The sequence below is a fragment of the Ambystoma mexicanum genome, chromosome 2p (assembly GCF_040938575.1).
Source record: "Ambystoma mexicanum isolate Mex_15411 chromosome 2p, UKY_AmexF1_1, whole genome shotgun sequence".
In the NCBI taxonomy this organism is placed as follows: Eukaryota; Metazoa; Chordata; class Amphibia; order Caudata; family Ambystomatidae; genus Ambystoma; species Ambystoma mexicanum.
The window spans coordinates 1002931673-1002945907 of NC_090923.1; the positions used below are offsets into that span (position 1 = coordinate 1002931673).

The following is a 14235-nucleotide window of genomic DNA, read 5'->3' on the forward strand; positions in this document are numbered from 1 at the left end:
GTATAATCAAGCTTACCTGAACTCCCATCCAACCTCAATCCAGTGAAGTAACTGGGTTCAACGCGCCCCTGCGTCAGAAGCAGGATGGAGAGCTCGTCCTTTCAGACCCTAAGGTGAGACTTCACGGGGAATCGTGGAAGGGTATCGAGGAGGGTTGGAAGGAAGTGGGAGGCTCGAGCATTATTCCGCCAGATTGTAATACTCCCTTTTCACGTACAGGAGGATATTCCTGCGAGCCAGATTAGCCAGAGTTGAGGGGCCCGTCCTATCCATCTTCAGAGCCCTGCGCTTCACCATTGAAGAGGCATCAGCACTCGAAACCAGGCCAGCGCCCCCGTGGGAATCAGGTGAGCGTGACAGAACGCGAAGCCTACCCACAATTTCCCACCCGGGCGCTATGGAGACTTCCGAGACTGACCAGCTGGCCCAGCTTTTGGGGGAATTACGGGCAGAGGTGCACTCAGCCCGCCAGGAGACTAACGCTCTCAAAAGAGAACTGATCCTATCCAAGGAAAGAACAGATGACCTGGCCAAAAGGTTATTGCAGGCCCAGGCAGGGCACACTCCTTTACCGAATTCCGGTGGTACTTCCACATCAATGGGATTGAATAACCCGGTACAAATCAATCTACCTGGACACATGCCTTTGGCCCCGCCTGAACGTTTTGCGGGGGATCCCAAGAAATATGCCGTCTTTATGAACCAATGTCGTTTACACTTTCTATGCAGACCCGAGGCCTTCCCTAACGACCAAACCATGGTAGCCTTTATACTATCTTACCTCAGTGGCAGTGCTGCCAATTGGTCTATTCCATTGGTAAATCAGGATGATCCCATTCTCCAGGATTTTCAGAGCTTTCAGGCCAGCATGGAAAGATTGTTTGCTCGACACTCTCAAGGACAGGCCCTTGATAACGAACTGCTATCCTTACGACAAGGTAATCAGGATCTCCTGTCCTACATTGCCACCTTTAATAGACTGGTTGTGGAAACTGGATGGCCAGAAAATAAAAGGATCACATTGTTTCATCGAGGCCTGCGCGAGAGCTTAAAGATGTTCTAGCTCAGATAGTAAATCCACCCCAGGTCTGCGCAGACTACATAGACTTTGTGGTTCAACTTGATCACAGACTTCAAAATAGAAAAGCAGATCGGTTCAAGTATGAAACCCGAGTACCGATCAAAACCCACGCTAACTCCAAGAGTGCCGATGTATCCAAATCTATGCAAATCAGCGGTGTTAAAGGACCATTAACTCAGAAGGAACGGGAGAGAAGGCGGCAAATGCAACTTTGTCTGTATTGCGGGGCTTCTGGTCACTTTCTTCGAAATTGTCCGGTTAAACCACCTAAGAAGGTGGTTGGAGCCACTGATAACGATTTATTGACACCTGATTCGGGAAACGACCTAGCCCGACAAGCATAGGGGTCCGCTTGCCGAGCTTGAAAACAAACTCTTTGACCTCGCATTTTGTCTTGCCAATGGTGCTCGTGGACCCAAAACAGCCTCAGCAGTTGCATGCTATCAAAGCATACATCGACAGTGGAGCTATTGGAAATTACGTAGACCGTGAATTGGCTTCCAGGATTAAGCTCCCTCTCCGCCCGAAAGTAACCCAAGATGTCATTACTACAGTAGATGGAACCGAAATAGCCTCAGGGCCTGTAACGCATTCCACTGTTGAATTGACACTGGTGGGTCAGGATGGACATCAGGAAGCAATTGTGTTTGATGTGATCAAGGCCCCACAATTTCAAGTAATTCTTGGAATTCCTTGGTTAGAAACTCATAATCCAAGAATAGACTGGCGAGCAAAGAAGATAAGTTTTCCTGATTGTGAACCAACTTGTTATCCAAGAAATTCAGCTATGGGTTTAGCCTCAGCAACTTCCACCTCTGTACAGCTACCATCTGAATACCAAGAATTCCAAGACGTTTTTCAGAAAGAACAGGCTAACACGTTACCTCCCCATCGATCTTATGATTGCCAAATCGATCTGGTACCCAATGCTCAACTACCTTGTAGTAGGATTTATGCTCTTACGGAACCTGAGAACCTGCATTTGCGTCAGTATTTAGATCAGTACCTAGCCAATGGTTTTATTCGCCCGTCCAAGTCTCCTGTCTCTTCAGCTTTGTTCTTCGTGCCGAAAAAAGAGGGCGACCTTAGAACATGTATAGACTATCGCGCCCTAAACCAAATAACGATTAAGAATCGTTATCCTCTGCCCCTGATCCCTGAGCTTATCGACCAGGTGAAAGACGCTAGTGTGTACACCAAGTTAGATCTCCGAGGAGCTTATCACCTGGTCCGTATAAAAGAAGGCGACGAATGGAAGACTGCATTCCGCACCAAATTTGGGCTCTTCGAATATCAGGTGATGCCCTTCGGTTTGTGCAATGCACCTGCCGCCTTTCAGTACTTTATGAATGATGTTTTTCGGGAACGTATTGATGTCTGTGTCATTGTTTACATTGATGACATCCTGGTGTACTCTTCTTCAGAATCCGATCACAGAAAACATGTTAGGGCAGTTCTTGAGAAATTGCGCTAGCACAGACTATTTGCCAAGCTCGAAAAATGCGTTTTTCATACCACAGAAGTTGAGTTTCTCGGATTTATCCTGACACCTCAAGGAGTCCGAATGGACTCGCGAAAGGTGGACGCCATCCTCAAATGGCCATCTCCTAGCTCGGTGAAGGGAGTTCAGAGCATGCTTGGCTTTGCCAATTTCTATCGAAGATTCATCCCGGAATTTTCCCGAACAGTCCAACCCATCACAGCTCTCCTAAAGAAAAATAAACGCTTCAAATGGACTCTTGAGGCCGAACAAGCCTTTCAGGACCTGAAAACCAAATTCACCTCTGCACCTGTATTGAGGCACCCGCACCCAGATCTCCCTTACATTGTGGAAACCGACGCATCCAGTTCGGCCATGGGAACTGTCCTGTCGCAAAGAGACCCAGAAACCAACCAACTACACCCTGTGGCCTTTTGGTCCAGAAAATTCTCTCCTCCGGAAATCAACTACGCAATTACCGACAAAGAGTTACTGGCTATTAAATCTGCTTTCAAGGCTTGGCGTCACTACCTTCTCGGGGCCAGACACACCATCACCGTAATTACGGACCACAGAAATTTGCAGTATTTAAAGACGGCCAGAGCTCAATCTTCACGACAACTCCGATGGGCTCTATTCTTTGCGGAATTTGATTTTGTAATTACCTATTGCCCTGGCTGCAAGAATGGTAAAGCAGACGCCTTATCCCGGATTGGCATGGAAGAACCCAATTCGAGTTTAGAACCTGTGCCAATCATACCTGAACAAAGAATCTTAGGCTTAACTTCATTGCAAACTATTGAGGATATCCAAACACCAGTAAAACAACTTCTAGACTCTTCAGCCTTACTGGAATGGAGTCAAAAGGGTCCTCATTACACCGTTAAGGATGATTTACCCTACTTCCAGGAGCGGTTGTTTCTGCCAAGTAAAGAATTGCAGGAACTTGTTATTGCCCATCATCATGAATCATTAATGGAAGGACACCCTGGTATCGCTAAAACGGAGGAAAAAATCAAACGCCACTTCTGGTGGCCTTCTTGGAGAAGAGACTTAAAGTCTTTTGTGTTGTCTTGCGGAATTTGCGCCCAAAACAAGGGTCAAAAGAAAAGGCCAGCCGGCCTACTTCAACCCTTGGATATTCCACCGGCACCATGGCACACCTTGTCAATGGACTTTATAACTGACCTGCCTCTTTGTGGTGGTTACAACACTATCCTTGTAATTGTGGATCTATTCTCCAAAATGGCCCACTTTATCCCTTTTTAAAAGGGTTGCCTTCAGCTTCCACCTTGGCCAAGGCATTTCTGGAGAATATAGTTCGCATACATGGTTTCCCTTCCATATTAGTCTCGGATCGTGGAAGTCAGTTTGTCTCCCATTTTTGGAAGAAGTGTTGTCAACTAGCACAAATAGATGTGCGGTTATCCACCAGCCACCACCCACAGACCGACGGACAAACCGAGAGAACCAATCAGACTCTCGAGCAATATCTTCGGTGCATGTTACACCAATCCGAGTTGAATTGGAAAGACATCCTTTGGATTGCAGAATATGCATACAACAATTCAGTGCATTCTGGAACCGGACAAACTCCTTTTTATACTTTGTATGGTCACCATCCTCGGACCTCTGACCTAGATCCACCTCTGACCCTGGAAATGCCCGCAGTAAATCATCTGCATTCCACAATAACCCGAGCCTTCAAAGAAGCTGCAACTCATTTACAGCAAGCCAAGAAAAAGTATAAAGAAAACGCTGATTTGCACCGAAGTAAAACTCCTCCTTACCAAGTAGGAGACCAGGTATGGCTAGCAACTAAACATTTACCCCTCAAGGGCCCGCAAACCTTCAATCCCAGATTCATAGGACCTTATCCCATCAAAGGTATAATCAACCCAGTGGCCTTTAAACTGGATTTACCGTCCAACATGCGTCTTCATCCAGTTTTTCATGCGTCACTTTTGAAGCCAGTACAACCAGGAACCCGACTGTCCAAGCCTCCAGACCCAGTTCAAATTGAAGGGGAATTAGAATTCGAAGTTAAAGACATTTTAGACTCAAAGGTGTTAAAGTCGAAACTCTTCTATCTTGTTGACTGGAGGGGATATGGACCTCAGGAGAGATCGTGGGAGCCTAGTAACCATGTTCACGCACCTCGATTAATATAAAGGTTCCACCGGAGATTTCCGAACAAGCCAAAACCCCCGGAGGGAACAACCTTGGGAGGGGCCTTGAGGGGGGGTACTGTCATGATGCCTACCTCCAAGGAGCCAGGTCCGACCCAGCAACCCCAGAGGCAGGCATCATTCCCCCCAGGGAAGTTCCAGCGGGCCCAAGCTGGGGCCCTTTGGACGCAGTCCTGGCGCCTTAGGCGCCAGGCTCATGTTGGACCCCAGTCCTGGCGCCTTATGCGCCAGGCTCATAAAGCTGGACATGTGTTCAAGTGTTTTAGTGTGCACTTACCTGATGCAGACCATGCTCCTACATCCAGGCCCTCTTGAGGCCTGAATGGGACTACTTTACCTGTGGGACTACTTTCCACCCGGGTGTGGTCGGGAAAGGATACATAACCTGATCGGTGGAAGGATACATACCTGGAACTTCTTCCAAAGCTATTTAAACCCCACCCGAACAGCCACACGTGCTTCGCGTTGTTCTGCACCTAGCAGCTGGACGCTCACCGTGTCTGCTCCTGCTTCTGGACTTCAGCCACGCTTGTCAGCATCCTTGGACACCTGCTAAGGGTAATAAGAAGAGAATTGGGGAGGAAGAAGGCTTACCTGCTAAACCTGCATCACGGAGACATTTCACCGACGATCCTGAAAAGGAAGACATTTTTTAAAGCATTTCGCTCCGATCGCTGCAGCGCTGCATTTCACTCACCTTTCTTGGGCGCCTCCATCTTCAGCAGCGATCATCCGGATCCGCAGCCACTTCCCAGAGCCTAGAGAGAAAAAGACAAGAACACAAGGTGAGAGAAGGAAGGGAATAGGAAAAGCCCAGTTTCCTTCTAAGACTTACCTGTTGGGTCATTCCCATTTCATTTCGGGTCTTGCTGCTTCCAAGCATTTTCCGGACCCCGGCCCCTATGGGGAAAAAAGACAAAGACATTAGATGAGCGAATGCAAAAACATTACCTGAGCGCTCATCTAGGACTTACCAGATCTTTACTGGAACTGCACGTTTCACTTCGGGTCGGCGCCATATCTCCGGCATTCCGAACCCCGGCCCCTATGGGGAAAAGACATCAACTTTAGCGCTTTGTTGCAAGAAGTCTCCAAAGGAATCTTCATTCATTCATCTGAAAAAAGACAAAGAACATTATTATTTAAAGCTTGAACTTTTGAACTTGCAAAAGAACTTTTACAGCGCCTTACCAGTATAATCAAGCTTACCTGAACTCCCATCCAACCTCAATCCAGTGAAGTAACTGGGTTCAACGCGCCCCTACGTCAGAAGCAGGATGGAGAGCTCGTCCTTTCAGACCCTAAGGTGAGACTTCACGGGGAATCATGGAAGGGTATCGAGGAGGGTTGGAAGGAAGTGGGAGGCTCGAGCATTATTCCGCCAGATGTAATACTCCCTTTTCACGTACAGGAGGATATTCCTGCGAGCCAGATTAGCCAGAGTTGAGGGGCCCGTCCTATCCATCTTCAGAGCCCTGCGCTTCACCATTGAAGAGGCATCAGCACTCCAAACCAGGCCAGCGCCCCCGTGGGAATCAGGTGAGCGTGACAGTATGGTCCAAGTTGGCAATTGATGTCATGGGGCCATACGAAAATATTGATACTGTTAAAATATATGTGATAGTCTTGGTAGATTATACGTCAAAGTGGGTGGAGTGGGGAGTGTTACCACTGAAAAAATCTTAGACTTTTTGAATGAAATTTTCAATAGAGAAGGCGACCCCAAGGAGTTAGTATCTGATAATGGGTCTCAGTTTACATCATTAGAACTCCAAGGATTTCTGACGGATAGAGCAATTGAATATATAACAACTTTGCTTTACCATCGGATTGCCAACGGACTTATCAAGAGCATGAATACGTTTGTAAAGAGTGTGATTAATTTGGCCATAGCGAACTCTCTTCCATGGAGAGAAGCTCTCAAAGAATCGGTATGCCTATAGGACAACACTCCACCACGAGCATAGAACCATTTACCATGATGCAGGGCAGAGTGGCATCTAATCGGTTGAGACCTGCATGGTTGTTCATGGAGACATGTGAGACCAGGTTGGATATTGAAAGTATATTAAGAAATGTAAGAGAGAAACAGGAGAGATATAAGAACTATTATGATTGCAGGAATGTAGTGAAGAAGATGATCATCAAAGAGGGAGATTGGGTTTGTGTCAGAGAACCCAGGAAAATACTGAAGGGTGAATCCAGGTTCAGATCTCCAAAGAGGGTAATGAGCTGTTCTGACAAATCAGTTGTGTTGGAGGATGGGAAGCGATGGTCTTGTGATGACGTTGTGAGAGTGGAAAAAGATTTCAATAGACCAGGCACCAGTAAGTACAATAACCAAGGAACATCAGATCACATGTAAATCGAGCACCAGCGAGAGCAGTCTCCAAGGAACATCAGATCACAAGAACAAATAAACAGTAAATAGTCGCCATGATGGAGGAAATGAAGTTATGGGTGGCAGGTTATCCAAGAGAAACCAAAAAATTATTCGAAACTTCAACAATGACTTCTTTTACTATTAGTGGTGGTCATCCATCACAGTCCCATATATCCTTTTACGTATTGTTGGAATGTGTTATCTTTGATTTACCAAACCCTCTCTTTATTTAGTTTCCAATGTTTTATTCTCTTATATCTCAATTAGTATCTAATTCTTGTTGTTGTTATAAGGGAATGAGATGTTATAGTGGCTTATAAGTAATGCAATACGTATGCCTGTAGAATCTGTATACATAATATGGTTCGAGAATGTAGCCATTCTCGAACCATTCCTGGATGTGAGGCTGGCCCAGTGGCTTTAGGCTCCGGGGGCTCTAAGAAATAAACTACCACATAATTATACATATATGCTGTACGGACAATGTTATTACACAGCCACATGCTTGCTTTTTCTGCACTGCTGCACAGACTCGCGTAGGCTTTGTTGTGTGTGGGTCTAGTGTTTGAGTGTGAGAGAGCGTCATGACATCATGATGCCTCTCTCTAATAAAAGGAGCTCTTCTGGCACGCACAGGGCAGTGCAGCAGAGCCCCAGGAAGTGGCAACTCATGTCTGTGTGTCCTCATTTTGATGGGGTTGCCGTGTGGTTGCGGCTGGACCAACGAGTGCTGGGTGCCCCTAGCTGGGAAGGAATCCATTCAGTGATCTGGAGGTAACCGGGGGATCCCTGCGGTGCATGAGCGCTGCGTCCTGTGTGTGTGTGTGTCTGGTGCCCCGACTTCATCCGTGGCCCGCCCCGGTGACCGGAGGCGGGCTACCACATTGGCGATGAGGTGGTCTGGGTCCCGTATACCCTGCGGTGTGCGGGTCGCTGGGTGCCTCTCTGAAGGATGCACGTGTATAAGCCACGTGGGCGCAGGTGGTGTTGACTATGGTCCAGGGCCTGTGCGGTGCCTGGGGCGATGGGTCACTGTGTGGACGAAGTTGCTGTGGCACCGGCTGTGTGTGCTTGTAGACCGCGCAACAAAATCTGCGTTCTCAGCCGGAGAGCAAGAGAGCCTCGATGAACAAAAGAAGGGGGCGGAGCCTGGTGTCATGATGCCTACCCCCGGGCATCCGGACCAGGCCCATCAGTCCCGGGAGCAGGCATCCAGATGCTTAGAAAAAGCCCAGCAGCCCCGGCTAGGGGCTATCTGGGTACAGTCCTGGCGCCATAGGCAACAGGCTCATAGAAGGGGTCAGTCCTGGCGCCATAGGCACCAGGCTCATATGCTTGCACTTACCTCATGCAGACCATGCTGCTAAGAATCCAAGCCAACGTGAAGCCTGAAGGGAACTACTTTACTTCAGGGACTATTTTCTTACTCGGGTGTGGTCTTGGGGGAACTTCTTACCTGGGACTACTTTGAAGGCTATTTAAACCACGCCCGAAGAGCAGCACATGCTTCGCGTTATTCTGCATCCAGCAGCGTAACGCTCACCATGCCTGCAAGTCAGCATCCAGCCTTCTGCCACGCCCGCCTCGAGTCTGGAGCTCCTAGAAAGAAGGAGGAAAGATTAGAACAAGAACATTACTTCTATTTCTCACCTGATTCCGGATCCATTGCGCCTTCAAACAAGGAAAGAGAAGTTAATTTTATACGCGTTGCATCGCCCGCTGTAGCGACGCGCTATTCTCACCAGCCTTCGCAACACCTCCATGATCCGCTGCAGTCTCCATCACATCTTCGCCGAACTCCGGCACCTAAGGGGGACAAAAGAACAGCACGGTGAACCGAGAGAATAAACGAAGGCAATCTCTGTTACCACCATAGACTTACCTAATTTTACCGCTGGAGGCATTTTTCATCTCCACGGTCCGGCGCAGTCTCCATCTCATCTTCGCCGAACTCCGGCACCTAAGGGGAACAAAAGAACAGAAAGGTGTGCCGAGAGAATAAACAAAGACAATCTGTTTACCACCATAGACTTACCTGATTTTACCGCCGGAGGCATTATTCATCAAGATGTCATAATTTCTCACGCCGCACCCGTAAAAGGAGGGAAAGCAACAGATTAAACACAGGTATCATTTACCGGACAGTATTGGGTAATACAGACTCTTACCTGAACGCTACCAGCTGCCACGAGGCAATCTTCTCTTGGGTCAAGCTGCAAGACAAAAGGAATCGGACAAGAGTGAATATCAGACATTTTGAGCTCTTACGACCTATATACTTACGGTTCCTCGCCAGGGACCTCCGAGTCAATATTGGTCTGGAACTCTCCCAACTCCTTCGGACCAGTGAAGTAACTGGTTATCTACGCGCCCCTGCATTCCACGCAGGATGGAGAGCTCATAAGGTGAGACTATGAAAGGAGATATCGGAGGTTATTGGTGGGAAGAACAGTGGGGTGTTATCACTCAATTCCACGGGTGGCTAATTCCCTTTCTCCAATTTCAGGAAAATACTTCTACGGATCAAGCAGACGAAATTAGGCGGGCCAGTCCAATCTGTCATCCCTGCACTACGTGTTACGTTGATGGAGACCGCAGCTGTCCAGTTCCGATCAACGCCCCTGTGGGAGCCAGGTGAGCGTAACACCTGGGTAGGCTCACGGCGGTGGAGGTGCAGGGGCTGTGGTTGGTCCTCGTGCACCCCCATCAACGGGTCCCCAGTAAACGATCTACAGCAAGAAGAGCCAATCACTGCCCGGCGTGAGGGAGTTTAAAAAACAAAAAAGTCTCCCTTTGGGCCCTGGGCGGTGCGTGGCACGAAAACGGATGTGGCCTGGTCCATCGGGCTGCGGCCGGAGCGAGAGGACAAAGAGAAGGGGAGTGGCCACGTTGAGATACGGGCTGGCTCCAGAAGAAGAAAGAATAGGTGAACCTCGAGGCCTCTGCCTGTGCAGCTGCCCAAAGAGGGGGCATGGCCGCCAGTGAATAGGGCTTGCCATTCCCTACAGACAAAGGAGGTGTAACCCACACCATTGGCCCTGGCGGTGAAGAAGCAGGTGGAAGCCCAGGAATAACGGGCCAACAGCAAAGGGAGGGAAGGGGGCAGAGAGCAGTTTGTTTTGTTTTCTTCTCTATTCCCTTGCACAACGGAGGGTCCTAGCCTGGGGGCAATGGGTTCTCCCCGGGAGAGTGCCGATGGGCCCCTGTCCCCGATATCCTGGGTGTGAGTTCTGTCTTTAATCTCTCCTGGGCCCCGAAACATCTTTGTCAGCCACCAACAGGGTAACGGCTACCTAGGCGTGCTTGTGCACCCTCAAAGACGTCTACGAGTGGTCAGGCCACCTGAGGCCCGTTGACTGTGAACACACCCTAAGACCAACCAGCAGTGGTCTCATCCGGCACCCCACCCAGCGTTCATGTCGGATGACGAGGGGGCATGTCGAGGGCAGCTCGCACCACTACCTCAGTTTGACGTGGTGGGTGCGCCTGCCAGTCTGGGATCCCGGTGGACAGCCTGGGTAGAGACCCTGGAGCTATACTTTGAGGCGCTGGACATGAATGACAAGGCCAAACGGCCAACCCTCCTGTATTACGCTGGACTGGCCGTCCAGAGGCTGTTCAAGACACTAAGGCCCGTGCATCAGTCCTATGACGCGGCCATCGCAGCCCTGAACGAGTATTTCAGGCCCATGGTCAAAAAGGACTATGAACGGTTCAGGATGAGGTGCGCGAGGCAAGAGGAAGGGGAGAGCCTCGATGCATTTCACAGGAAGCTGCACGGCATTGCACTGTCCTGTGCCCTGGGCAATTTTGAGGAGGACGAGATCTGGACGCAGATCATCTACGGCTGCAGTTCTTCGAAGCTGCACAAGCAATACCCAAGGGACCCAGCGCTAACCCTCAATTGGATACTAGAACCTGGCTGTGCCCAGGAGCTGGCAGAGGTGCAGGCCTCAGTCATGGACTCATCCAGACAACACCTCAAGCTGGAGGCCCCCATTGAGCGGATCAAGCTGGAGGAGGTGTCGGAGGTCGGCAAGTGGCAAGGAAGGATGCCGATGAGGAGGGGAGATTGGTCAAGGAGAGACCCCGGTGCCACAATATGCCATCAGTGCGGGTGGGTTCTTCCACACCCGCAAGACTGCCCTGCTAAGGGACACATCTGTGGGAGGTGCAGTAAGGTGGATCACTTCACACGGGTGTGGCTCGCCGCAACGCCAGCCAGCATGGTGGGGACATCGGGGGGGTGGGGGGGGGAGTGCGTCGAAGGGTAGAAAGGCCACCAGAGTGGCTGCAGTCTAAGTGTGGTGGAAGACCAAAGGAGAATGTGGTATGACATGGAAGAGGAGGTATATGAAGAAAATATATTCTTTTTGTCCTGCAGCAGCGCCAGTGGCCACTTCGATCCCGGAATTTTCTGAGTCGGAACAGCCCGCTGTCGTTCCCCGTGGTGTGCGGACTGGAACACACCTCTTTGGTTTGCAGTGGTTAAAGTTCAAGGTTTTGATTAGTTATTAGGTGGTGCTAGGACTGCAATGCACCTCATGTTTAAGGTGATTATGTAGGATAAGAATGGGTGCGTGGACTGGAATGCGCCAAATTATACCCATTCTAGGGTCGCTCTTTTGCAGTGGGGTTTGATTTTTGTTTTGTTATAATAAAGGAGGGATGTGTGTGGGTCTAGTGTTTTGAGTGTGAGAGCGCGTCATGACGCCTCTCTAATAAAAGGAGCTCTGCTGGCACGGACAGGGCAGTGCACCAGAGCCTCAGGAAGTGGCAACCCGTGTCTGTGTGTCCTCATTTCGGTGGGGTGGTTGCGGTCTGTCTCTGGGGTCCTGCCTTGGTGCCCCCACGGCCTGGACCGACGAGTGCTGAGTGCCCCCAGCTGGGAAGGAATCCCTCCAGTGATCTGGAGCTAACCGTGGGATCCGTGCGGCCCATTCGCTGTGTGAGCACAACGTCCTGTGTGTGTGTCTGTCGGGTGCCCCGACTTCATCCGTGGCTCACCCTGGTGACCAGAAGCAGGCCACCACAGGCTTGGATTCCTCCGGGGCTGCCGAGTCCTCCTGCGCCGGGGTGATACATTTGCTGCCAGGCAGTGCATTGAGCTGCACCATAAGATGTCTTTCTTGATTTTCCCCCTCTTCCCCCCGCATTTGTACCTCTGTCTGTATAGGACAGATTTCCCTTATTTCCCTGTGTTGTCTCGTTGACTAGATGCCTACATGTGCATGTATGCTCATACCTGCCTAACCTCCGGGTTTAGCCCGGAGACTCCAGGTTTTTCCGCTCGTCGCCAGGGAAGAGTGTTGAGTCTCTGAGTTCACTGGAATTAATACTGCGAAGTGCGTGCTTTAGTTCCAAGGCAGCTGCGCCATAATATCGGAGGATCAGGATCCCACCACCTGAAATATGCAATGCCAATGCCGTCATTCCTGCCTCTTCCTCCAGGCACGACATGACCACCCCCTCACCCTGGGCTGCAGGCATTGACGTGGCTGTCCAGTCAAAGAGTGCCCCTATTCCAGCATTGTGACCTGACCCCCTGCAGTGAACGAAAAGTGCACCATGGTCAAACAGTCACACGGTCAGTGGCCCCACTTGTGAGAAATGCTGGCCCTGCCACATAGCTCGCTCATTCCACAGCCTCAATGACACCGACTAGCCACACCTATTTGTATATTTATAACGTTTACTTTAGCACTTCCCAGGCCCTTCAAGGTGTCAAAGCGCTTTACAATGTAGTCAGAATATAATTGTTGTGGGCCAATACTACAAATTCTGCAGACGCCCCAGCAACAATCAGACACGATGAGGGGGGGGGGGAACAGGGGGGGGAATCAGTTTTTCTTATGAACATTGAATCTACAGGGAAATAGTGTTGTAAAGATTACAAATGTATCTGATTCTCTGGTCATATTGATGTCTGTCTTTTTTTATTTGTGTGTGTGTGTTTACAAAAATAAATGTAGGCAGAGTCTTGCCGAAAAAGGGGTGGGGTGGTGGTGACATCATTCTGCGGGTTTCTCGTCTACAAATGTAGGCAGGTATGTGTATGCCATTATACAGTGAAAATCTGTGGGCGTGCCCCCACCTGGGGAGTGCGAAGGCGTGATCCAGGAAGGCGAGAAAAAAAGAATCTGCCTCACTTAGCTGTGCATGGCGAACCATTGCCCCCTCCCCAATGCACATGCTCACTGAGATGTGAGACGTGGCCACGAAACAGGAAATAAACGCAGCCTGGACGTGCACTTTCCTGCATTTGGATTGCACATCCAGGCTGCGTTGCTTCAGTCTTCTTGCCTGATAAGGGATGCCGTTTCTCGCTTAACCCCCACACCACGTTTGGAGGGGGTGCCGAGAAGCAAGCATTTCAGGCCTTTCCCGGTCCCTCTGCTCCCCTCTTCCCCCCCTCCCCCACCCCCCCGGACCCCTGAAGGCTGACGCGTGGGGAGAGGAGGCGAGCAGGGGGGTCGGATCCATGCAATGCTGGTACTCCTGCGCCCCTCTCCCTCTGTGCCCCCACCTTGGAGGCCATGTGGGAGAGTATGCGGGCAGGGACGGAAGCACTCATTGCCGGTGTTGTATGATATCTGGCACACACATTGCTGGGCTTCAGCAATCTGCCTTGGGGGAGCCAGATAACATAAAACACTGGCCCCCCTGCTGTGGCTGCCCCTCTGCCTTGTCATCCGTGTGGTCTATGGGCAAACTCTGGCCGGGGCGGAGATCCGGTCAAACATATGATGCCGGATCTCGGGACCTGGCCTGCCTCCACACTGACCAGGCTTTACGAATCCCCTAGCTTCACTGAGGAAAGCTGGGGACTCGCTGACCTAATCTTTGCTCCTTTCCCCAGCCGTCACTCACGCATTTCCTGGATCTGTTTGCTCATCCTGTTTTTCTTCTGTCCTCAAAGGGACACCATGGGGATGAACATCACTGCGTAGGAGCACCAAACCAATACTCTGTAATTTGTGTGCCCCTTGGTTTGTGTTTTATCACAGGTTATATTTATGAAGATGTTTGTTTGTCAAACTGATGAATCACAAATAAATGCTTCCATTGTGCTGACAGCAGTTATTAGGAAATTAAACTGAGT

At 50.0% G+C, this 14235-nt stretch overlaps 1 long non-coding RNA gene across 2 annotated transcripts in view; it reads left to right on the forward strand.

Moving 5' to 3' along the window:
- The window catches only part of LOC138567015 (uncharacterized), a 44138-nt gene that overhangs the window by 12070 nt on the left and 17833 nt on the right, over nt 1–14235 (forward strand). The window lies entirely within an intron of this gene.